A 25494-nucleotide genomic window follows, 5' to 3' on the forward strand; every position below is an offset into this window, starting at 1 on the left:
CTTCCCTGTGCCAAAGGGTAGAGAGAGGACACCCAATGAAACAGAATTGGATACACACATGAAGAAGAGCTTTGCAACTTGTATGGGAAAGCTGATCTACGGGAATTCCAAACTGGAAATAGCACATTGTTAATTTATAGTTGAAAATCCATTCATCCTATTTATCATTTTCTTCTTTCACTTCTTATGCTTAAACTTAACACATTAAATCCATGTTGCTCCCTACCACTGTTTTAACAAAGTGTGACAAGAATACATGCTTCTACTGCCGTCAATATGACTGATGTGTAGGGAAATATGTTTATATCTATATAAAATGCAATTATAATGACTGCAAAGCATTGTGTGGCTAGAAATATGATTCACACACATATTATTTATACATCTATCAAGCTATACTCACTCTCCAGCAATGAAATAAATGTGACCACGATACAACGGTAACATTATGTTCAGATCTTCAGATGATGGAAAGAAGGGAAAGAAAACATGCAAATGGCTCATCAAGCTAGAATGAGTATAAATAGTATAGCTGCAGTAACTTGAAGCTAGGGAGTATATACTAGCTTGGCTCAGCTGTACTTCTGCTGCTACCTATGTCTTATGGCTACACAGCTATTTGTATTTAGTTTGAGAATTAGCACCCCTAATTCATACTGTAGATCAGGGTTGGGCAATAATTGTTGATGGGGGGGGGGCACTCCAAGAATTTGGAAAGTGGTCGAGGGCCACACTCTTCCATGATATTAGTGGAGGAGGTGTGGGGTCTGGAATGGAAGTTGGGTGCAGAAGGGAGCTTGGGGTAAGGGAGGGAGTTTGGGTGAAGGAGGTGGTTGTGATCTGGGGCACCAGACTAGAGTGCAGGGGGTTGGATTGTGACCTAGGGCAGGGAATTGGGGTACGGCAGGGGGTGCCGGGGATTGAGGTGCAGGGATTTGGGTTGTGAGCTAGGGAAGGAGGGGACTGTGATCTGGGGCAGGAGAATGGGGTGCCAGATCTGGGAGGGGATATGAGTGCAGGAAGGTGGCAGAAGATTTGGGTATATGGGGTATGTAGAGTAGGGGGCAGTAGTGGATGGCAGAAGGTTGGGGGATGGAGGGGCTGAGGTGCCAGAGGCAAGCTCTGACCAGAAGACTTACCAGCCAGCAGCCCTGCACTTGCCTGTAGCAGCCTCCCTGCCTGCCCCATCCTTGCACAGGCTACAGCCATATGCTCGGTGAATAACTATGAGCCCCAGAGTGGAGGGGGCAAGGTGCATCATAGCTGCCTGTTACTGATACAGGCAGCTCCCATTGGCCAGTTTCTGGCCAAAAGACAGCCAATGGGATTGTGCTGAGGGATGGAGCAGCTCTTAAAGCCTTCCCCCATCTCTTCCAGGCTCACAGATTTTAAAGTGAAACTGCCCAGCAACTGAGTAGCATGGGGGTGGGGCAAGGCAAGTGAGCAGCCTGCCTGGGTCTCCCCGCAGCGTCTGCAGGCCTGATCCGGTGGCTTCGAGGTCTGGATCCAGCCTGCAGGCCGCAGTCTGACCAGGTCTGCTGTAGAAGCAATCTAAGGTATGTCTACACTGCATTGGAAACAAAAACTGAGACTCAGACTCAAGCCCCAAACCCCTCCCAACTATAGGTCATCCTGTTTAACTCAGATCCAAGCCTGAACTCTAGGATCTTGCCTGGCTGAAGAGTCTGAGTCCAAGTCCCACTGTGGTTCAGGTTCAGTTCCCTCTTTTTGCTATGTGGGCACAGCTTTTTCTGGAGCCCTTACTCCTGAGTTCTGAGAGTCTGCCAACAAAAGGCCTGTCATGAAAGTCAACTAGGCCGTGTCCAGACTCAGGGGTTTTTTCGGGAAAAGTAGCCTTTTCCCGAAAAAACTTCCCCCGCATCCAGACTCAAGCCGCGTTCTTTCGAAATTATTTCGAAAGAACGCGGCTTTTCTTTCGATGGCGGTAAACCTCGTTTCACGAGGAAGAACGCCTTCCTTCGAAAGTTCCTCTTTCGAAAGAAGGCGTTCTTCAATGTAAAGAGGCCGTCTTCGAAAGAGAGCATCCAGACTCGCTGGGTGCTCTCTTTCGAAAAAGCGGATTTCTCTTTCGAAAGATCCTCCTGCAGTCTAGACGTGATCTTTCGAAAGAGGCTCTTTCGAAAGATGCTTTCAAAAGAGCCTCTTTCGAAAGAAGCCTGCAGTCTAGACATAGCCCTAAAGATTTTTAGAGAATCCTGAAAACATTGTCAGGAACTCCAGTTAAAAGATGGGAAACAAAGGGTAGGAATAAATGGTGAGAATGGAAAGAAGTAAATAGCAGAGTCCCCCAGGGGTCTGGACTCGGACTGGTGCTATTCAACATACTCATAAATGATCAGGAATAAAGAATAAACTGTGAGTTGGCAAAATTTGCAGATGATACAAAATTTATTCAGATAGTTAAGCTTAAAGCAGACTGCAAAGAGTTACAAAGGGATTTTGAGAAACTGAGTGACTAGGCAACATAATGGCAGATGAAATTCTATCTTGATAATGAAAAGAAATGCACAATGCAAAATATAATCCCAAATATAAATAGAAAAAAATGGGGTCGAAATTGCTGAATCCATCAATATGGAGATCTAGGAGTCATTGTGTATAGTTGTCTGAAAATACCTGCTACAATGACAATCAAAAAAGCTAACACAATACTAGGACTCATTAGGAAAAGGTATAGATGTCATATTGCCTCTACATAAATCCATGGTATACCCACATATTGAGTACTGTGTGCAGATTTAAAATTCATAAATAAAAGTATGTCTTCATAGTCAACCTGTGGAACTCTTTGCCAGGGGATATTGAGGCCAAGACTATAAAAGGTTTCAGAAAAGAACAAGATAAGTTCATAGAGAATAGGTCTTTCAATGGCTGGCAGCTAGGGTGCACAGGAATCCAACACTATGTTCCGCTTGACCCTTTGTTTGCCAAAAGCTGAGAATGAATGATGGGATGAATCACTCAACGATTGCCTGTTGTGTCCATTTCCTCTGGGGCACCTGGCATTGGGTACTGTTGGCAGACAAGATACTGGGCTAGATGAATCTTTGGTCTGACCCAGTACGGCCGTTCTGATATTCTTACATAGAATCTAGATGTATCTGCCTCTACTATAGCCCACTAGACCCCACTCTCCCCCCAGAGCTGAGATAGAACCCAGGAGTTCTGATGGGGTCTCCCTCTCACTCTGTGGAGTTAGTAACAAAGTACAAATATATATTAAAATGTCACCCTAACAGTGTCCCTTAAATAACTTGCTACAAGATGTCAGAACATATTACTAGAGCTGAGTGGAGCTAATATTTATTTGTCCTTCTTTTATCTAGGAATTAGATACAAGGCTCCTATCAGCTAACGGCTAAATTATGTGCCAATAAACTAGTTTTCAAGTGCCCAAGTAGCCCCTGGAAACATGAATAAAGTTGTCTCCGCAACCACAATCTGAAATGGCTCCTTTGCCTTTGCATCAGGCTCATGAAACACCCATTTCTAATTCTACAGAGCAAGAAATTGGGACACAGTTATGTACAGCATAAGAAATCTGTTAATGGTGCATGATTGAATCTTGTCTGTCCTGCGCTTAGGTCTGACAGTCTGAGAGCCACACTGGCACTGGTTTTTAATGATAGTGGCAAATGAAGACACAAAGGTCTTTCTACTGGGACTTCATTTCATCATCACAAACCTCTTGTTCAACTAATTACTGGATTGGTGCCCATTTTACCTTGAGGGAAATACAGGTGGATTTGCAGAAGTGCCTAAATGACTTTCAGTGGGATTTATGCTCTTAAGTCACTTTTGAAAATGCTACTCACAGTCTCCTATACCACCAGTTCTATAATAAACTGAATTTGACGAATGGGAATCAGATCACTTTACTTCATTCACCCTCTCATTAGTTATCGAAGACAACAATTTTCTCTTAGATGTAGCTTGTAAATGATGTAAACAGCTCAGTGCTAACAATGTCTCTGCTCTCCCTGCTGAATCAATACCACATCAGCAGTTAAAAGACCTGCATGATATCATTGCTGTGTCTGGTTAATGGTTTCAGCAAGGGTTATCTCAGAACAGGAATAGAAAGGCCAAAATCAGATTACCTTGGATCAATCACAATGTTATTACCTGGGAAAGTGTTCCATTGATTGTATAAGATTTCTTTTATGGACTCTCATATCTCTTAATGCTTTGAGTTCAAAAGGATAAAGAAACAATAGAAGCTTTCCACACTAGCGCTTGGAACTAAAGATAAATAAGTACTGCTAAGGAAAGTGGATTCTTGACAATGAACTTCAATTAAAGCAAGAAAGTAATATAAACTGGGCTAATGGTACATGTGTGTCTATTGAGAAAGGGGGTACGCAAAAACGTCTCTCACCTTTCTGTCCCTTTAAGCAGCTGTCACTGCATCTACTGAATATTTTCCAACACTAAGAAAATCCCCAACTTAGTCTGTCAGGTTTTTTTTTGCAAGTTTCCAACTATTTGAAAGGAAGCAGGCAGAATGTCAGCCAGAATCTGATCAAGTAATCGGAACAAACTGTTAATACAGTATATGTCCTTCTTAAGATTATTTTCTAAAAGCTGTTAAGCTTATTTATTCCTTGTGAGTCTTATGATAAATACCCATTGTGAAAGTTGTCATTATTTCCCTCAATAAGTAACAATACCTACTAGTAGATATAGGCTAAGGTAAGAATTGATAACTAAAGTTAACACCTGGAGTTCAAATTTCAAACATGCAGAGAATCCAGGAGATCCTCTTTAAGTTTTGTTTGACACCCATTTTTCAAACTTAGTCATTTTTGTAGAGACTGTGCAACAAGAGATTAAGTTTCCATGATTCCATGTTTAACCGCTCATTCATGATTCTTCTCTGATGTAAGCATGGTCACAACTGGGATTGATTCCTCTTTTTCTAAGGAAAGGAAAGGAAAGGAAAGGAAAGGAAAGGAAAGGAAAGGAAAGGAAAAGCCCCTTTAAGGACTCATAGTCTGGTTCTCGTAACAGGAGGATCACAAGGAGTCGGTGCTCTGATGTACCTACTATTCAGACCTGCTGACAGGAAAGGTAGGGTAAGGGTGGGATGCAAAGGGCCCAGTGTTCCTGGTCACTGCTGCTGCTACTGGACCTTTTAAATCACCTCTGGAGCCCCAGGTGACACACTCTGGGAGGCGCTGAGGGCCGGGAGGAGTGGTGTGCAGGGTTTGGACAGTGCTGAGGTCTGACTATCCCAAGCCTTACCCCTTCCACCTGAGACCCCACTGTTACCCCAAAAATTCCCACTGGAGACCACCCAGGGTTAAACTAGTGAGTATGGTGGGTTATGGGGAGAAGCAAGGAACTGGGGTGGTTCCTCCTACATGCTTAAGCTGCCCTCAGTGGGCCCACTTCCCATGAGGGCCTCAGTCACTTTGGAACACTTTCACTCCCATGATGAAACCACCCCTGGGGCCCATGAATCCACACCCATGGTGCCCAGAGGAGGAGGTGAGGGGAAACTTTGTCAGAAGGGGGGCTCTTCCCTTTTTCCTTTCCCAAATGATATCATACCCAACATCTGGAAGGAGGAGCAGGCATATCGGGGTTCACACAGAGCAGGCATGTGGTTCCCACATGCTCTCTGCTCCATGGCGCCCCTATTCTCTGCCTCAGACCACAATCTCCTCTAGCCCTAGCTCCCGCACCGTTATTTGAACTAACGTGTCCCAGAGCACACTTCCTGGTTCGAATCAGCTGGCGAGCGGAATAGCGCGTGGGCGAGATTATGCTGATGAAGCGCGGGATATTTAAATCCCCGCTTCATTAGCAATTTCGGTCGCCTATATTTGCATCCCTAGTTCAAACTTGGGAGTAAGTGTAGACGTACCCTCAGTGGCAACTCTGTCCTCTTTAGTTTAACCTGGTAATGCATATAGTGAAGTGTTAATTCCTCAATCCATAAATCCATGTTAGTGTAACCCTGGGTGGTCTCCAATGGGAATTTTTTGGGTAAACACCCACCACTTCCAGGAGTACACAGGGCCCCCTCTCCCCCCACACAAACACTTGCCCAGGGCCCAGCAAATCTGTCGACTCCCCTGCTACTATTGTTCATAATTTTTTCAAAATATGGACAATCACAAATCCCCATGAAGTCAACTGGAAACCATGGAAGTGGTGTTTAGTCAGCAGTTCTGAAAATCAGACTGTATCTTAGTTGCCTGCCATCTATCTGTGAATGTGGCTCTTCTTATGGTTTCCCAGTTATTCCATTAGTACTGAAGTGAATCTAATCACTTTGCCATGAATCACTGAGCTAATAGGTTTTATTGTCAATGAAGTATTAGGAACAGCTGTTTATTTTAGTGCCATTTAAAGTAATTAAATGCTGCTACTAAATCATTCTGGGGAAAAATGTTGAGAGGTCTGAACTTTGGGAGTGGGTAGCATGGCATACACATTTTTGCTTGCTTTTATTTTGTTTCCTACCATTAAAGGAATGTTATAATTGAATCAGTGGATGAACCTACCAAGAGCCAGAGATTTTATTGTGCATAAAGTATTATATAAATGTATAACCGTATTAGATGCAAGAGAAGAACACAATCATTTCAGTATTAACTCCTTGAAAGCTACACGGAAAAGAAATTCAAGTGTCACAAGACTTACTACAGCTCTGACATTCCGCAAATATCAGCAGAGTAGTTGGTGCCATTTTTCTAGACAATTATCTAGAAATTGTTTCACTAAAGCACGTCAATATTTTTTCTAGGGCTAGACTGATATAGTTAGGTGCACATATCTGAGGGCAAGACTTGGACTCTATGCTTTTGTTAGGTGACACTGTCATAACCGTACGGTTATAGTGACAGATGGCAGAACAAGGAGCAATGGTCTCAAGTTGTGGTGGGAGAGGTCCAGATTGGATATTAGGAAAAACTATTTTACTAGAAGGGTAGTGAAGCATTGGAATGGTTACCTAGGGAAGTAGTGGAGTCTCCATCCCTAGAGGTATTTAAGTCTCGGCTTGACAAAGCCCTGGCCGGGTTGATTTAGATGGGATTGGTCCTGCCTAGAGCGGGGGGCTGGACTTGACGACCTTCTGGGGTCTCTTCCAGTTCTATGATTCTATGATAAGGGGATGGTTGGATGAAATAACATGATCTTGGTAACTAATTGACCATTCATTATCAGTTGGAAATAGGTCAATGGAGGGATGATAGGAGTTGCTATAGGGAACTTTCTGGGTGTCTGGCTGGTGAGTCTTGCCCACATGCTCAGGGTTTAGCTGATTGCCATATTTGGGGTCGGGAAGGAATTTTCCTCCAGGGTAGATTGGCAGAGGCCCTGGAGGTTTTTCGCCTTCCTCTGTAGCATTGGGCACAGATCACAGCTGAAGGACTCTCTGCATGTTGGGTCCTTCAAAGTATTTGAATGCTTCAATATATTTGATATAGGTGAGAGGATTATTCTAAGAGGGGTGGTTGAGATTCTGTGGCCTGCACTGTGCAGGGGGTCAGACTAGATGATTATAATGGTCCCTTCTGACCTTAAAGTCTATGAATCTATGAATAACTGATAAATGGTTCATGCAAATTTAAATTACATTGATAACCTTTTGTCCAGCAATCACAGTTGTATTACGAAGCATCCTTTGTATAATCCAACCAATGACTAATATATGACCTCCTATGGTTCTAGATCCTGTCTCAGTCCTCAACAAAACCAAGGCTGTGCACATGCAACATTTTTTCCTCTAAACTTCTGAGGTGAATTGTGTCTGAATGAATGTCTTTAGCTGGCCATTCTGCTCTTTTTATTTAAACATGGATCCATGAGCTAACCATCTGATATAGGAGAGATGAGGAACCACAGAGAGAGTTGAGCTCTGTTGTAGCAAAGCAACGAAACACATGCTTAAAATGAAGCATCTGAGTAATTCCAGTGATTTCATGATTACTCAAGTGCTTAAATGTAGATGTGCTGAAGCTTTTTGCTAGAGTTCCCTCGAAGATTTTCCATCTATGAGTGGAGTGAGTTTTGTCTTGTGCGCTAACAATGAGGCCATGTGTACTTGTTCAGATGTGTGCTGTTCCCCAGTGCTGTGAACATTTGTGTTTTTACCACAGAGTAACTAACATGCATTTGCTATCCTATTGTAAATACATTGTGAAGACAGAACACTGTACATTCACCAACAGGCAAAGTAGGTGAGGGAAGTGTTGTGTGCCCCTCTCAACAGCGCAAAGGAGTGATGGAATAATTCATTTCAAAATTTTCTTTGATTTTGGCAGCACAAAAAGAGGAAACATAATTAGTCAGGCCCTGTCCCTCTGGGATTTCACAAGGACCTGTTGTACCAGGGGAATTGGGAGGAATGAATAGAGCAGAGGTACCTACCCACAGGGGAGGTCTCCTATGGAACCCTGATAGTGATTCTGGAACAAACAAAAGGCTAGGCATTTTTTGTTTTCTGGGTGGCAAACAGGTGTAGACTGGCAGTCCCGCACCTGCAGAAGATTGATTTTATCATGTCTTCACTGATCAACTACTAGTGGACCATGAAGGTCCTTCTGAGGGCTTCTGCAAAAGTGTTTTGTAGTCCTGAGAGATACCGGGCTTTGAGGTGAATTCTGTGTTTCACGCAGTAGTGCCATAGCCTCTGCACCTTGTTGCATAGGTGAGATGACCTCGCACCCCCTTGTTTCTTTATATAAAACATAGTGATTGTATTGTCCGTACACTCCGATATGCCCTGGCCCTGCATTCAGGCCCGAAACACCTGGTATGCCAATCTGACCGCTCTCAGTTCCTTCACACTGATGTGAAGACTCTTGTCCATGGATAACCAGAGTCCTTGCATCCTGAGGTTGACCAGGTGGACTCCCCATCCCATGTCCAATGCGTCTGTTACAGGAGTCATAGTGGGGGTCAGAGGGGTGAACTGCACTCCCTCCGACAGATTGCAAGGGTCCATCCACCACCTGAGGGATTCTATCACATTCTGGGGAATGGATACTACCATGTCCAGGTTTTGACATGTGGGTAAATACACCAAAGCGAGCCACCCCTGAAGGGGTTTTAGGTGTAGATGTGCATATCTGATCACATAACATAACATGTGGCCTATAAGCCTATAAGCCTGAGGCAAGTCCTTGTGGTAGTAATTGGATATCGCATGAGGGAGTCTACAAAGTCCCAAATGCTGTGGGCCCTTGACTCTGGAAACAGGGCCTTCCCTCGTATTGAGTCTAATGTTGCCCCTATGAATTCAATCCTCTGCACTGGGCTCTGGACAATAGTCTCCATCATATTTTCTAGAATTTCATTTTTAATTGTGATATCAGAACCTCAGATATCAGAACACAGTGCAAGCAGTCCCTACAAAGTCATAATTAGTTTAATTAGGGTTACAATCTAGCATTGTCTTCCTCCAACTGTGCTTCATGCAACACTGGCTTGTTTGATAATCCTAGCAGAAAGATATTGTGTAGTGTTCAAATAACTTTAGAGCAGAATGAAGGGCATGGAAAGAGAAACACACACACACACACACACACACACACACACACACACACACACACACAGAGCAGCTTTCCAGGTGTATGCAGACAAATCTGTGTCAGATTTTCAAGCATGCTCAGCACTCTGCAGCTTCCATTTCATCACCTAAACAAAGTGGTCAGATTTTCTAAAGTGCTTACCCCCCAATAGTTCTTGTAATAAGACCAGTTCATTCTAATGTGTACCCAGGAACAGAGCTCTTTAAAAATATCAGCATTCAGTTGTGACTGCTGAGCACCCTGAAAACTTGGCCCTATATCTTAGTAAGACATTTATATTTTCATGATACAAATAATGATGGAAATGCATGGAATCATTACCATACTTATACATAAAACACCAATTCCAACCTTTCAGCAGCACCAAAAACTAAGTAGATCAGTGAACCAGAACAAGGGTTTTAGTGTTTAAGACTATAGTCTTTTTCAATCAAGTGAAAGACTTTCAGGGGTTATCGTTTATCCTTTGAAAAGGTTGTAGACAACATCTGATCTGACCCCTGCAGGCATTCACAGCTTGGTTTAATAGCCTGCATCATGCCAAGACTCACTGAAGCAGACAGGCTACTGCCAGATCCAAAATTAAGATGTGTTGATGTTGATCAGAGGGTTACAAACCTAGATCTTTGTCAAAGGCCTTTCTTTCAGTCTGGAGCTGTTTAGCAGAATAGCTGTTGTAACATGGGACAGAGCTATGAACTGACAATATCTCCAGGGTTGCCTATAGCTTATTAAATACTAGTAACTGCAGAAATTCATAGCGAGAACTACTGTACAATTACAGCATGGAATATCCTTTGTACCAGACAGTAGCCTTCACTACACACACCTTGCTCCCTTGGTTTGGTGTGTGCATTGTTATAAATTAAATGGTTTAACAAAGTAGATGTTCAGATTCCATGTTACAGGGAACACAAGGAAATAGAACAACTAGATCTGCATTTGAGAGAGAGCCAATAAAGAAGGTAACTTGTTGGGTGGCAAGACAGCAGAGCAAAGATGCCCAGAGAAAGCAATGCTTTAGGTACACAGCTTTGGGTTAAGATGCAGAAGTCAAGGGCCAGTTGGAGGGGGGGAGAGAGAAAACATTTTCAGGTGCATTTTAAAAACACCATAACTTTAAAACTCCTTTTCCAGTTTCTGTCAGACTGCCAGAGTTGGGGGGAAGGTAACTGTTCCTAGGGATGTAATGCAGGTCATTGTAGGAAGATCAGTTATTTTTTGCAGTGAAGCCAGGAGGGGGATGAGATATTTGAAAATTCAGCTTAAATGGTTTTTATTAAATTCATGCTACCACTATTTTACTATAGCATAAGGAGACTATGCCCAGGCACAGCTGCCCACAGGTGTATAATATATCAAGTTCAGTTGAATTTAGTTGCTTTTAAGGCATACTAAATGCTTACAAACAAATTTTCACCTTAACAGAAACTGACTATTTTTTCTAATTTACTGTTAGAGTCTTAAACTAATTTATATACCATGTACTGTTTTTGACTCTTCTGTGCATCAGCCAGTGGTAAATTCCCTAGAATAGTGGGTTTCAACACTTTATTTTCAGACCCCTAAAGTTTTTGAATAGTGGTGCAGACCCCTTTGGAAATCTTGGACAAGGGGTCTGCACATCACAAGTTGCTCTAGAGCAAAGACTAACCTCTGTCCATGACTGAGACTCTTTCTGCTCATGAGAATTAATTTCCTCCTAATCCTAGGTCAGGGGTTCCCAACCTTTTTCGGTCCCTGTACCCTCTTGGCTTTTAGTAAACCTTCCCGTACCCCCTATTCAATAGGAAAGGAAGTAAATTCTAGACTCTAGAATCCACAACTTTTTTCACTAACACGACTACTTTTGGAATATTTCAATTAGGATAATCTAGTTATTTACCAAATATTCTTCATACCCCCCTGACAAGCTTCTCGTGCCCCCTGGGGGTACGCGTACCCCAGTTTAGGAACCCCTGACCTGGGTCATAGGAGCAGCCCTAAATTTTATTGGGACTTTTCATGTTAAGACTCTACCCCCTCATACCTCCATTGCCTATTTGGAACATGATTTTTAAAAAGCATTCAACTTACACGTTGTTTTTCACAGTACATGATTACAGTATGTTCTGTTTTTCTGGGACTAATGTTACAGCTGAAAAGCAGCCTTCATATATGACAGATTCAAAATATTGTCACTATATTAGGGTATGTCTACACTGCATTTCTCTTTTGAGAGATGAATGCAAATGCAGACAAACGAAATTGCAAATGAAGTGCAGATTTGAATTTCTTGTGCTTCATTTGCGTAGTCACATCTGGGCGCTATTTCGAAATACCCTGTTTCGAAAAAAGAAACACTGTCTAGACATGGTTATTTTGAAAGAAAACCCTTCTTTTGAAATTACCCTTACTCCTTATAAAATGAGGTTTAAGGGTAATTTTGAAAGAAGAGTTTTCTTTCAAAATAACTGCATCTAGACAGAGTTTCTTTTTTCGAAACAGAGTATTTCAAAATAGCGCCCGGATGCGATTATGTAAATGAAGCATGGGAAATCCAAATCCGCGCTTCATTTGCAATTTCATTCATCTGCATTTGCATTCCTCTCTTGAAAGAGGAACAGAGTGTAGACATACCCTTACTAAGTTACTTGTTTTGATTAAAAGGCAGCGTGGAAAATATTACAACATTTTGGGGTATTGATGGTTACCTGGAAAGTAGTTTTATACATCCTAAATTAGGGGGAAGTCAGCAGCACAAGAAAATGCAATTCTAAAACTATATTCATACACAACTTTTCACTTACCTAGATTGGCCATTTTTTATTTAAAAGTTGTTGGGGCTTTTTTATTTAAATTGAAATTGAAAAGACTACTTACTTTGCTTATAAGGTTTTAGGTTTGGGGGATTTTTTTCTGATGATGGTGGTAGATAGGGGGTTTATAAAGAGATTTATTTGGCTGTAAGAGAAAAATAGCGACACATGATAAGTACCAGAGAGGTAGCCAGGTTAGTCTGTATCTGGAAGAAAACAAAAGTTGCATTTGATGAAGTGGGTTTTACCCACAAAGGCTTATACCCAAATAAGGTGCCACAGGACTCCACGATGTGATAAGTGGACCCTCAGGTAGGCATCAGCAGCTGCCTACACCATCAGGTTAATGTTTAGAAAAAGAGACACCAGCAACGCAACCATCAAAAAGCTCATCGTGTTTTTAATGTTTGTTCTCTTAAGGTCTCTCCTTAAAAGGCCCTATCCAGCATAAATGTTGGATTAGGTCCATATAGAGGGCAGGACTGTCTCACTTCTGTACCCTAATTTTACTATACTTTTCGAAGTAAACTGAAGTTTTGAGGCCAGATGCTCAACTATGTCCAATCTACATCAGCTGAGGATGGACCCAGAATGTGCATCTCTGAAAACAGATTGGGTGTCTTGTATTGACAGAACCCTGTATGGACACAAAATTAGTATCTGCATCCGATCTGCTATTCGGAAAAATGATCTGCGGCTATCTGCAGATTTGTGGAGCTTTAGATATAAAATTTGGATCCACATCCATTGACAATCCACAGAACTGGTCTGGCAGTATCCACATCTCCATGTGTGGATATCCGCAGATATCCATGGATTTGCATAGCGCTCTTTACAGACTGTGATGGATAGTTTCCAAATGCCTTCCATCCGATCAATAAGACAGACAAAGAACTGTGGAACAGGGTCTGTGTGAATTCTTTTTGTATCTGTTCAGTTTGGAAAGATCATTTTAATTTTTCTGCCAACTCAAAAGAACCTCCTTTTATCTTCTCTTCATTTCACTAGTGCAAACACAAACAGAAATTGGTAACAAAATCAAGCTCAGTTCCTGGCATGATTACTGTACTGCAATATAGTTAGAACAGACTTAATAGTGAAGGCTTCCCTATAATAGGAAGAGTGCAAGCATGCATGAAGGAATTGTCATACTCCAAAATCAGCCTGAATGTCAATGCAATCTAGACTCTCAAGCAACAAAATAGCACAGTGTTACACATAGGGAAATCTAAAGAAAATTTTAGTTCAACGTTTTCCTTTGATACCATCAACCTTTTCAGGAGACAAGAGCACTCATCATTTTCCAGCTTTCCCTACCTACGAAAAAAGTTTATTAAATGCATGCACCACATCTTGAATGAATTTATACGCCCTACAGGAAGATTAAAATATTTGCTATTACAGATATAGAACTTTTAAAATTGTTTTTAATATGGTATCAGATGAATCATTTATGTGCAACCTCTTGCTTAAAGAAATCAAACACCCCACAAATGAACCTTCAAGTTTTCATTGGCAGGATTGTCTCCTGCTCACACTGGATCTGTTTATACCAGCCACTTGTTCCAGTCTTCCTTTATGCTGATCAGTGCCTATAAAGAATGTCCCATGATATCATGTGAGCTGGGCAATGGGTCTCTGATCACAATCTACACTGCAGAATAATCAAGTGATCAGGACAGAGAACACCTTTAAAATACTTCTCAGCATAGTCCATTGTTTCAGCAGAATTTACATTTTGATAATCAAAACTCAGTGAACCAAGTCCTTTTCTGGGGCTACACTGCTGGTTTCCTAGAAAGAACTTAAATGCTCATCTTTAATTTCTCCATGTAAAGTAATCAAAATGCCCAAACCAAAGCTAGGAACTTTTGAAAAAATTAAAAAGGAATTTATTTACTTGAAAGTCAAGGCGTGTACTTTTTTCCCAAGATATGGTGGATGGATTTAGTAGACCGTTTTGCTGTGAAACAAATTGTTTTTCTGGATGAGTTTATAAGAAGTTACAGCAAAAAAGGCAAATTCTGCACTCAGTTTGGAATGAAATGAAATGAACTCAGTGAAAACTCTAGGTCTGAGAATAAAAATTGGCTTAGAATCTATAAATGTTCTAAAACTGCTAGCTACATTTTGATGAAAGTATTTGAATCTAAATCAGACAGGTTAAATAAAATGGGATAAGTGCATACCAAAATTTAATATACAGATATGTGTATATGTATACATAGTAAAATACATATCTACTTAATAGAGCATAGGAAAGAGAACAAAATGTGCCTTCTGATAAAACTATCATGGCAACCGATCATGTGGAATTTTGAATCAATTATGTAGATCTGACCAATAGCTATGCAAATAAAAATAAAACAATCGCATTTATAAAAAGATCATTAGATATACTATTTCTCTCAACAGTCAACGCCTGCCTGCCCAGATAAACATACAAATTGCAATTGAAAAAAAATACCAACAATAATCTAACCTCTCTTCTAAACTCTCTCAACAACACACTGCTCAGACCAGGCAGGAAAACTGAGCCAATGATACTATATCTGAAATTATCTTCTGGGAGGATAAAAACCATCAGTGCAAAACTAAGTTTGTAGACACTTTTGCCAGAGTTGCTATAATAGCAGCCCACAAATTATGAACTTTCAGACACAGATTAAAAATAAATCCATACAGATATGTCTTAATATGAGGCTATCTACTCACCATAGCACCTGCATGTTATGCCATTTCACTAGCTCTGTCATTTGCTTACATGAACATCAAGTACATTGGCTAAAGCCTATTTTGATCACATGATGAAAAGCTTAACAGAATAGCTGACACAATGCATTCCCAGCAGCAATGAACACTCACTGGAACAGGCAGGAGTGAGAGTCTGTTGAAGAAGCACATTAGTAGGGTGATGACAGAGAGGGATGGGCATTTTGAAAGGTTACAGAATCATCATATGGTGCCATATCACTCTGACCAGCCTCATCCACATAGGGTTTCATTAGTGGCACTAATCACTGAGAGCAATTTTCAACTGCCATGTAGTTTGCTATTTTCTTAGCAAACTACATCACAAACAGTTTAAGGGAGACCTCAATGTTATCATTTGTTTTTGTATCACACTTCTAAGTCAAAGGGGCCCTGAAAAACCAAGAGATTTGTTGAAGATAGCAACAACTTATCTGCTGCACTTGGAATTGTATAAAACAACTGTGCAGTAAAACAGTCTTGGTTGTAGGTACTGAAATGGGAGAGTAAAAATTCTCTTTTCACACAGGCATGGTAGTTCTCAATTTCACACGGAACTCTGTAAAAGTCTCAGAAGTAGAATTCCATTTCCGCTCTCTCATTAAATTTTGTGCAGCTCCCTGGTGTTCACACTTGGCCAATGAGATCAGGCAATTTGGCAAAAGCAAATCAGTATTCTTATGAACATTACAAAAGAAATTGGAAGGTGAGGCAATAACAGACTTTTGGGTACCTTGGAGGACAAAAATACTCCTGACATTAAGGAAGCCAGAGCAGGAATGAGGAGATAACAGCTGGTCAAAAATAAGTGTTGTAATCCCTTCCCCTAGTGGTACAGTAAGAAAACTGGAATAGATAAGGGCGATAATAAGGAGACCCAAAGGCTTAATACCATTAGGATGCTGTAGTGCTATGTGACACAAAAACAACGATAAATTGGAAGCAGCAGCAGCGACAAAGCTTTGAGATAATAGCTTGGCACCATATTAGGGACAAAGCTTTATCTGCTTACAAGCTGTTTATATTATCTGGTCACTCTCTGGAGTAGGGGATTGAGAAGAAGATTTTTGGAAGCTGATCTTTTTCTATATATAGATTAGTCTCAGCATGCTTACCAAGAGAACACCAGTGTCATTAAGCACACGTCTGAGAATGGTAAACTTCAGGAAATACAAGCCTGCCAGTTTAGAACAGGGGTGGAGAACCTTCTTTGGGTTAGGACTGCTAATCCACAGGAAAATCAATTGGGGGCTGCACACAAGTGAAAGGCAAAAAAACAAAAAACCCCAATGAGGTGGCCTCTGACTGAGAAGGAGAAAGACACTCCCCACATACCCCTTGCACACCAGAGCCTAGGCAGGCCCAGGCTAGTAGATTTTGTGTGCTCTAGCCTTACGGGGGCATGGGAGGGGATGAAGAGCCAATGCAGGCTCCTCATTGCTGGAGGGGAACCCCAGCCTCAGGGGGCTGGATGCAGGTAAGCCGGGGGCTACATCTAGTCCTCGGGCCTTAAGTTCCCCATCACTGATATAGAAGATGCTGTTCTTCAGTTTGCTGAAGAAGAAAGCATTTGTGGGGGACAGAGAGATCAGCAGTCTCTCTTTTTGAAAGTGGAAAAGTCCATCTTTTGTTGAAATTTCTTTAAGAAAGTCTAGAAAAGTATGTTCTCTCATGATTGGCGATTATAATATTTAAATGAATAGGAATCTCCACTAAAAGAGCTGCCATACAACCCACACAGAGCACAGTATCCCCATCACTTAATATAATGGAATGGAGATAAACACTGAACCTATGAAAGAGAAACAGATTTTTCCTGACCTTTCGAGCTGTGCAAAACTCAGAAGTTTTGCTTTGAAGTGAGGGAGAAAAGTGAAGGACTAAACTGTATTATTTACTGTTTACCCATCTTCATCCCCTCTAAGAATATCATGGGCCAGGTTCAGTTCTGTTTAAGAGTATGGTTCTCCCGTTACTTCAAAGGTGTTTTTTACCAATTACACCATGGCTGAATTTGGCCTGATACCCTTTAGTTAACAAAGTGTTCAAAATGTATTAATTGAATGTTTTAGATGTTGACACTAATTGCAAGATATTAATAATAAATTGAATAATTATGGTAACGAGTGCATTGAAATTTAGAATTTGCCCTATGGAGCAAAAAAAGCTCAGTGCACTTTTAAAAAGTATTATCACTTTTCTAATGGTCAAGTAATTTGAGGCACAGGGCACATGTATGACTTGCCTAACTCCTCCTGACTTAGTGGAGGAGCCAGGATCTCTGCTCAGGTTTACTAAGTAATGATCAAAGTGTTACTAGTGTGAGACAAATAATATCTTCTTACATAATAGTTAAATCTCTTTAAGCATAGTGTTAACAGTTAAATGGCATTTAAATATTGAAATTTCTCTTGTAAAATCTTATTTGAGAAAGATAATTTAACAATTAAACATTCATATCACTTCCACAAAAGAGTTTTCAATCTATTGATTTTTAAATAATTTGCTGATATTAAATTGGAGCTGTTCAGGATATAGGCAAAGTAAGAAGTTAAAAGAAATAATGTTTAAAAATGCTGCAACCATAATGGTGCTTAAGGCCAAACAAATAATCACACAACTTAGTGAACACACACCTAAGTTACCCCATCTCTAGAGTTGAAAGTTACTACCAAATATCTTTGAATTTTGATTTTATCACTGAAATACATGGCAGATTCACAAGACTAAAAACACTTTAAAGTGGAAAATTACTAACAATCCCAACCCCCCCCCCCCACCCCCACTCCCACACACATGCAAAGGAATTCTCTTCTCTGGAGACGTGTGGTTTTAAAAGATGTTTTGCATATACCATAAGGACAAGAGCCTTTAGGGAATGATCTTAATGGTTTTTAACGTCTAACCTTTTAACAGAAGCTCCTACATATACATTCCTTTTCAACACAGGAATTATTGTATTTTAAATACATTTGTTTGGGTATTGTAAACATGGAAGGTAATGTGAAGCCACAATAAATAGATTTATAGTCTCCTGGGGTACAATTCTCTTGAATTTTCACGAATTGTCTCTAGATACAAGTAGGGAGAAAAAAAATACTGGAGTGAAAATATACTGTGCATGTTCAAAACACCAACCACAACATCAGCATTCAGGGCCAGTATCACAGTGCTCTTCAATCCATCCAGACCACCTGTTTCCTTCACTACTCTGCTGTCTTTTCCTCTCTCCCAATATGACAGTAGCCCTGAGTGCTAGGGAAGTGTGTGAAGCATGATTTCAGCCATTTCATTATAACTAGATAGGTAACTAATTTTATAATGTAGTAATGACTCCACTGTAATAATGATTTTCGATAATTGTTATTTTAATAATGCAACAGTCTTAGTGCATGTGTATTAAAAGCATCTGAATAAACAAGTGTAATCAAAACATTGAATTTTATTTATAAAATATTGCATCTGTCAGAAAGAAACCAAAGAAAAATGCTTACATTGTGTTAATCATACACAATATAATAGGTACCACACGAGATCACTTCTGTACCTTAAGAACAGTTGAAAATTTAGACTCTGCTTTTATATTATTTATGCAATACAGGCAGTCCCCGGGTTACGTACAAGATAGGGACTGTAGGTTTGTTCTTAAATTGAATTTGTATGTAAGTCGGAACTGGTACATATTGTAGGGGAAACTCTAGCCAAACATTTCTCCAGAGCTCAGTTTTATTCTCCCACACCTCACTTCCCTCAGTCCTTTATTCTCCAGCTGAGGTGTCTGCTGAGAAAAGCCGCTCCGCGTCTCTCTGGTCTGCTGAGGGGGGGGAGGGGGGGGCGCGCTAGCTTCGCGTCTCCCTGGTCTGCTGGGAGGAAGCAGCTAGTGCGGGGTTGCCTCACCCCGTTTGTAAGTAGGGATCCGATGTAAGTCGGATCCATGTAACCCGGGGACTGCCTGTACTTAATTTAGTCACACCCTTTGTAAACACATACCAATATCTGGACATTATACTCATTATTTCAAGGAAATGAAGCCTGAAACGACAGTTATCTAAACTGCTGCATATCGTAACTCTTTAAACTCCCTGATCCATGCTATTTTCTACAACCAGATAAATCAAGCACAGCAAAGGAAGAAGTGGGAGAGTTAGGACATCTGAGCACTATTAACACATTGCTTCTTTCAGCTTATCTGGCAATATACGCCCAACAGGGAAATAGATGTCCAGTAAACAGATTGACAAATTAACTGGGAGCAGCTGAGGTAATGATGGTTTCAAACACACATCACTTCTCAAAACCAGAATGCCTCTGCATTATCCAAAACAGCACAAGTAGAACCTACATGTATATAGTTATCTGCAGTGACAGGTGAGACTGAGGTGTCATTAGAGGAGGTTTTGGAATTAATTGATAAACTTAACAGTAACAAGTCACCAGGACCAGATGGCATTCACCCAAGAGTTCTGAAAGAAATCAAATGTGAAATTGCGGAACTATTAACTATGGTTTGTAATCTATCCTTTAAATCAGCTTCTGTACCCAACGACTGGAAGATAGCTAATGTAACACCAATATTTAAAAAGGGCTCTAGAGGCGATCCCGCCAATTACAGACCGGTAAGTACTGGGCAAATTAGTTGAAACAATAGTAAAGAATAAAATTGTCAGACACATAGAAGAACATAATTTGTTAGGAAAAAGTCAACATAGTTTCTCTAAAGGGAAATCATGTCTTACTAATTTATTAGAGTTCTTTGAAGGGGTCAAAAAACATGTGGACAAAGGGGATCCAGTAGATATAGTGTACTTAGATTTCCAGAAAGCCTTTGACAAGGTCCCTTACCAAAGGCTCTTACATAAATTAAGTTGTCATGGGATAAGAGGAAAGATCCTTTCATGGACTGAGAACTAGTTAAAAGAGAAGAAACAAAGGGTAGGAAAAAATGGTAAATTTTCAGAATGGAGAGGGGTAACTAGTGGTGTTCCCCAAGAGTCAGTCCTAGGACCAGTCCTATTCAACATATCCATAAATGATCTGGAGAAAGGGGTAAACAGTGAGGTGGCAAAGTTTGCAGACAATACTAAACTGCTCAAGGTAGTTAAGACCAAAGCAGGCTGTAAAGAACTTCAAAAAGATCTCACCAAACTAAGTGACTGGGCAGCAAAATGGCAAATTAAATTTAATGTAGATAAATGTAAAGTAATGCACATTGGGAAAAATAACCACAACTATACATATAATATGATGGAGGCTAATTTAGCTACAACTAATCAGGAAAGAGATTTTGGAGTCATCGTGGCTAGTTCTCTGAAGACGTCTACGCAGTGTGCAGCGGCAGTCAAAAAAGCAAATAGGATGTTAGGAATCATTAAAAAAGGGATAGAGAATAAGACGGAGAATATCTTATTGCCCTTATATAAATCCATGGTAAACCCAAATCTGGATTACTGCATACAGATGTGGTGTCCTCATCTCAAAAAAGATATACTGGCATTAGAAAAGGTTCAGCGAAGGGCAACTAAAATGATTAGGGGTTTGGAACAGGTCCCATATGAGGAGAGATTAAAGAGACTGGGACTTTTCAGCTTGGAAAAGAGGAGACTAAGGGGGATATGATCGAGGTATATAAAATCATGAGTGGTGTGGAGAAAGTGAATACGGAAAAGTTATTTACTTGTTCCCATAATATAAGAACTAGGGACCACCAAATGAAACTAATGGCAGCAGGTTTAAAACAAATAAAAGGAAGTTCTTCGCACAGTGCATAGTCAATCTGTGGAACTCCTTGCCGGAGGAGGTTGTGAAGGCTAGGACTATAACAGGGTTTAAAAGAGAACTAGATAAATTCATGGAGGTTAGGTCCATAAATGGCTATTAGCCAGTATGGGTAAGGAATGGTGTCCCCAGCCTCTGCTTGTCAGAGCGTGGAGATGGATGGCAGGAGGGAGATTGCTTGATCATTGCCTGTTTGATTGACTCCCTCTGGGGCACCTGGCATTGGCCACTGTTGGGAGACAGGGTACTGGGCTGGATGGACCTTTGGTCTAACCCTGTATGGACGTTCTTATGTTCTTATGATCCCCCTGGAAGGGGGTGAGACACCACTGTGGTGGGCACTACTAAAGGGCAGCCTCTCAAAGAGGACGCTGTGGTCTGGGTGCGACACAGGTCCAGGGCAAGATTGTGGGAGGAGCACACAGTGATGAGTGAGACACCCATCAGACGGAGGCACCCTGCTGATGACTGAACTAAATCCAGGAGTGACCAGAAGGAGGCGCCACAGCAGTGAGTTGTGATCCCCATTACAGACTCCTTTACCTTCAGTGGAAGTTATGACCCTGATGTACACTGAGGTAAGTGAGATGAGGCTTAAAAACCCAGGTTATATTTCTGACATTCATTTTTGTATGTTTTCCTCTTTATTCAGTTCTTTTTACTCAGTTTCAGTAGTAATCATTTTCCCTCCTTGGTTTTATTCTACATCACCTTCACCAGTGCTAAAAGCATCTCTGCCTTCCTTATTCAACAATGCTTCTTACTATTCCATTCACATGCCTGTGCTCATTTTTATCTCCTGAGAAAATTTACCTGGTGCTTTTAGTAAAGGATCCCTTCTCATCCACTTCACAACCTCATCTCCTTTTCTTCTGCCTCTTTAGGAGATGAGGGCTTGATGGTCAGACATGCTGATCAACCACAATTCAAACAATCAATGAGAGCAGCAGGTCCTCAGCATGTCTGAAAAAAATCAGACTCTGAATTTCTCTTTTGTCCATCTAAGCTTGCTTTTGTATGTCCCCTTAAGTCCATTAAGATTCAGGGTCAAATCATTCTCTCATCAATCTGTATAAACCTCATTATTAGTCTTACGCTTATACCAGCTTAATGTGGTGTTGTCCTTGAAAAGCATATGATTGATCACAATTTTGGAATCCTTTGCCTGAGAAACCTGTAAGTTAAATCCATTCTCTCAACACAATTTGTTCTTTAGCAGCAGGTGACAGAAATTCAATGTCTTGGATTCACTCCTCCCTCTCCAGCAGACACTATGCTGCAGGATGAAAAGATGGACAGACACTGTCGATATTTTAACACAATGTTCCTGCCTCTATTATCTCTTCTAGAAGCGAGCAGACTTGTGGGCTCAGTGCCAGTTTCTCCCAGCCAAGGTCGAGGACAATAACATACTATGTGCTCTTGTAGCTAAGCCATGCCAAATGGTAGCAGATGGTGTCTTCCCCACAGATGCAGTAGTCATAGCACTATAGTTGGCAAGCTGAAAAGATCACCCTCCCTCCCTGGGTAGTTTCCTTTCCCTCTGGCACACAGCACACTAATTTAAGGGTCTCTGTCATATTTTCCATAATTGTCTTGGAAAGAAGCCTTTAAAAAGCAGATTCTGATTCTGTCCTTTTAGTTGCACATAATCAATCGGTGCATGGGCTGAAGTGCAGGCTACTCCCTAATGATTTACTTCAACAAATCCATCCTCCACCCGCAGAAATCATTCAGCTTTATAAACCACCAGGCACTGGAAAAGCTCCTTAGAGAATCTTTTTAAAAAATCATTCTTTATATTGATCTTCATCAAATGTTACAGTTTTATTTTAAAGCTGTGAGCCTGATTATTGTTGTTATTGCAAGAAGCTAAAAATAATTGTAATGGGAAAATTATCAGTAACGTGTGTGAAAAGATGTGATGAATCTAAAATACTTCCCCTGCACTGGGGAAAAGCCCTAAAAGTTTTGTGACTGGTTAAGCATAGCAACTTATGCACTGAAAACTCATTTTAGTTAAAGACTGAAATCTCTGGGTTTAATATTGCAAGCCCTTTGGCAATGTGGAGAGAAGATACAAGAATATCCTGACCTGCACACAAATGCCTAGAAGGTGCACAGCCTGTAACTGCCCCTGGCAATATTATCCCATGCTCAGCACTGGGAATCAATCACATCTTGCATGGATGCACAGCATGCAAAAGACTGGTATCAAGAGACTATGTTGTGTCTTCATGGAGACACTCAGAAAAGCCAAGCTGAATTAAACTCTTGTATGAAAACTCCTGTCCAGAATTAAATTGTCCTTCATATGGTTTAGCTTAATTCACTGAATTCTGATACTAATTCTGGATAAGAGTGTTCACAAAGGAGTTTAATTCAGTTTAACTATCTCACCTTAAATTCAGAGTATTAGTGTAAACAAACCAAAAGAAAGACTGGTTCCTGGTGCTGAGGCCCTTACCAATATTATGGAAATGAGATGCTTAGCACCTGCCAACTTGGCAAACTAGTACTCTTGCTAGAAGGAACCCAGGTACTAGCAGACTGCTCCATCCCCAACAGCTGGGATGCCAGTAGCTCTGCGGGATGTCAGAAGGCACAACTGATCAGGCTTTCACCATAATGAACAACAAATAGTTGAGGCTAAAATTATGTCACAGAGTTCATGGAAGTCACAGAATCCATAAGTTCCAGAGACCTCAGAGACATTTTCCACTTCAGTCCTGGGGCAGCAGGGTTGTAGTTCCCAGCTGCAATTCCCCAGATACATGGTCCCACAGGGATACAGAGGGACCCCAGCACACTTGGAAACACTGAAAGGGAGAAGAAGGATGACAATACTTAAAACAACTACTGACAATCCTGTGCTAAAAAGCCCAACTCCAGCAGGACCTCCTATAGTGTGATGCCCTACACAGCTGCAGCTATCAGATCTATGCACCATTATTAAGGCACAATATCGCCTACGTGCCAATACATAGCAAAACAGATTACAACCAAAATCGAGATGTGTTCTCAATAAAACTGGGCTGGATGACAGAGGTATATCACCCCATCCACATGAACCCCAGAGTCAAGATAACATTGAGACCCCATCAAGTCTCAGCATCCAAGAGAGAAGAGATTAAGGCCGAAGTAAAGAAAATGATGGAATTAGGAGTCATTAAGGAATCTCACAGTCCTAGGGTATGTCTAAACTACATCCCTTTTTCGATAAAGGGATGTAAATTAGACAAATCAAAATTGTAAATGAAACCGGGATTTGAATTTCCCGTGCTTCATTTGCATAATGGTGGCCATGGCTTTTTTTTTTTTCTTCCGAAAAGCCGCTTTTCAAAAAAAAATGTGGTCAAGACAGGGATCTTCTGACAGAAAAGCCCCATTTCAAAAGATCCTGTAACCCTCAAAAATTAGATTTGCAGGATCTTTTGAAATGGGGCATTTCTGTCGAAAGATCCCTGTCTTGACCGTGGATTTTTTTTTCTCCAAAAAGCAGCTTTTCGAAAAAACCCCGTGGCTGCCATTATGCAAATGAAGCACGGGAAATTCAAATCCCGACTTCATTTACAATTTCGGTATGTCTAATTTACATCCCTTTATCGAAAAGGGCTGTAGTTTAGACATACTCCTAGGCTATGTCTACACTGGGCCACTTATTCCGGAAAATCAGCCGCTTTTCCGGAATAAGCTGTGAGCTGTCTACACTGGCCCTTGAATTTCCGGAAAAGCAATGATGCTCTACTGTACAAAATCAGCCGCTATTCCGGAAAAACTATTCTGCTCCCGCTCGGGCATAAGTCCTTATTCCGGAACACTGTTTCGGAAAAGGGCCAGTGTAGACAGCCCAGTAGTCTTTTCCGGAAAAAAGCCCAATCGCGAAAATGGCGATCGGGGCTCTTTTCCGGAAAAGCGCGTCTACATTGGCCACAGACGCTTTTCCGGAAAAAGGGCTTTTCCGGAAAAGCAGCCTGCCAATGTAGACGCTCCTTTTCCGGAAAAACTGAAAATGGAATAGTATTCCGTTTTAAGCAGTTCCGGAAATTCATGCCAGTGTAGACACAGCCCTATTGTATTGGTGCCCAAAACTGACAGGTTCTTGAGGCTCTGAAAGGACTTTCACTGTCTGAAAGAAATTTTCCATTCGGATACGTATCCCATACCATGCATCAATGAACCAGTTGACTGGTTGGGTAGTTTCCAGTTTCTAACTACCCTACAGTTGATGAAAGATTATTGACAGATTCCCCTTACCAAGGAAGCAAGAAAGGATGGCATTTTCCACCCCAGAAGGTTTGTTCCAATATACTGTCCCCCCTTTCAGGAGTCGTTCTGTCAGAGATGGCGAATAGCTAATCTTGTACCTAACCTGGAAACTTCTTCCAAGGAAACAGAGGTACACAGTAGTCAAAAGGGATGCCTGGCTGTCAAAGGGGCCATGGTTAAACTGTGCAATAGTACAGTGACCGACCATGCACCCTTCCAGTGAATGCAGCGGAACAAAGAGAAAAACACAGGAGTGACCAGATGGTTCTGGTCCCTCCAGCTATTCAGTTTCACTACACAACCCAAGTCTGGAAGGAACCACAGCAATGATGGTA

General features: G+C 41.2%; 1 protein-coding gene across 9 annotated transcripts in view; it reads right to left on the minus strand.

The window, feature by feature from the left end:
• ARHGAP24 (Rho GTPase activating protein 24) overlaps nt 1-25494 on the minus strand; it is a 334825-nt gene that overhangs the window by 152463 nt on the left and 156868 nt on the right. Inside the window, exon 1 of one of the 9 annotated variants that reach the window (XM_089778100.1) lies at nt 15080-15103. The exons of the other annotated variants lie outside the window; for them this stretch is intronic. The gene's annotated coding sequence lies outside the window, so the exon portion shown is untranslated. Of the gene's footprint in view, nt 1-15079; nt 15104-25494 lie in introns of those variants that run through there. 9 annotated transcript variants of the gene reach the window in all.

The sequence above is a fragment of the Pelodiscus sinensis genome, chromosome 4 (genome assembly GCF_052426305.1).
Source record: "Pelodiscus sinensis isolate ZL-2025 chromosome 4, ASM5242630v1, whole genome shotgun sequence".
In the NCBI taxonomy this organism is placed as follows: Eukaryota; Metazoa; Chordata; order Testudines; family Trionychidae; genus Pelodiscus; species Pelodiscus sinensis.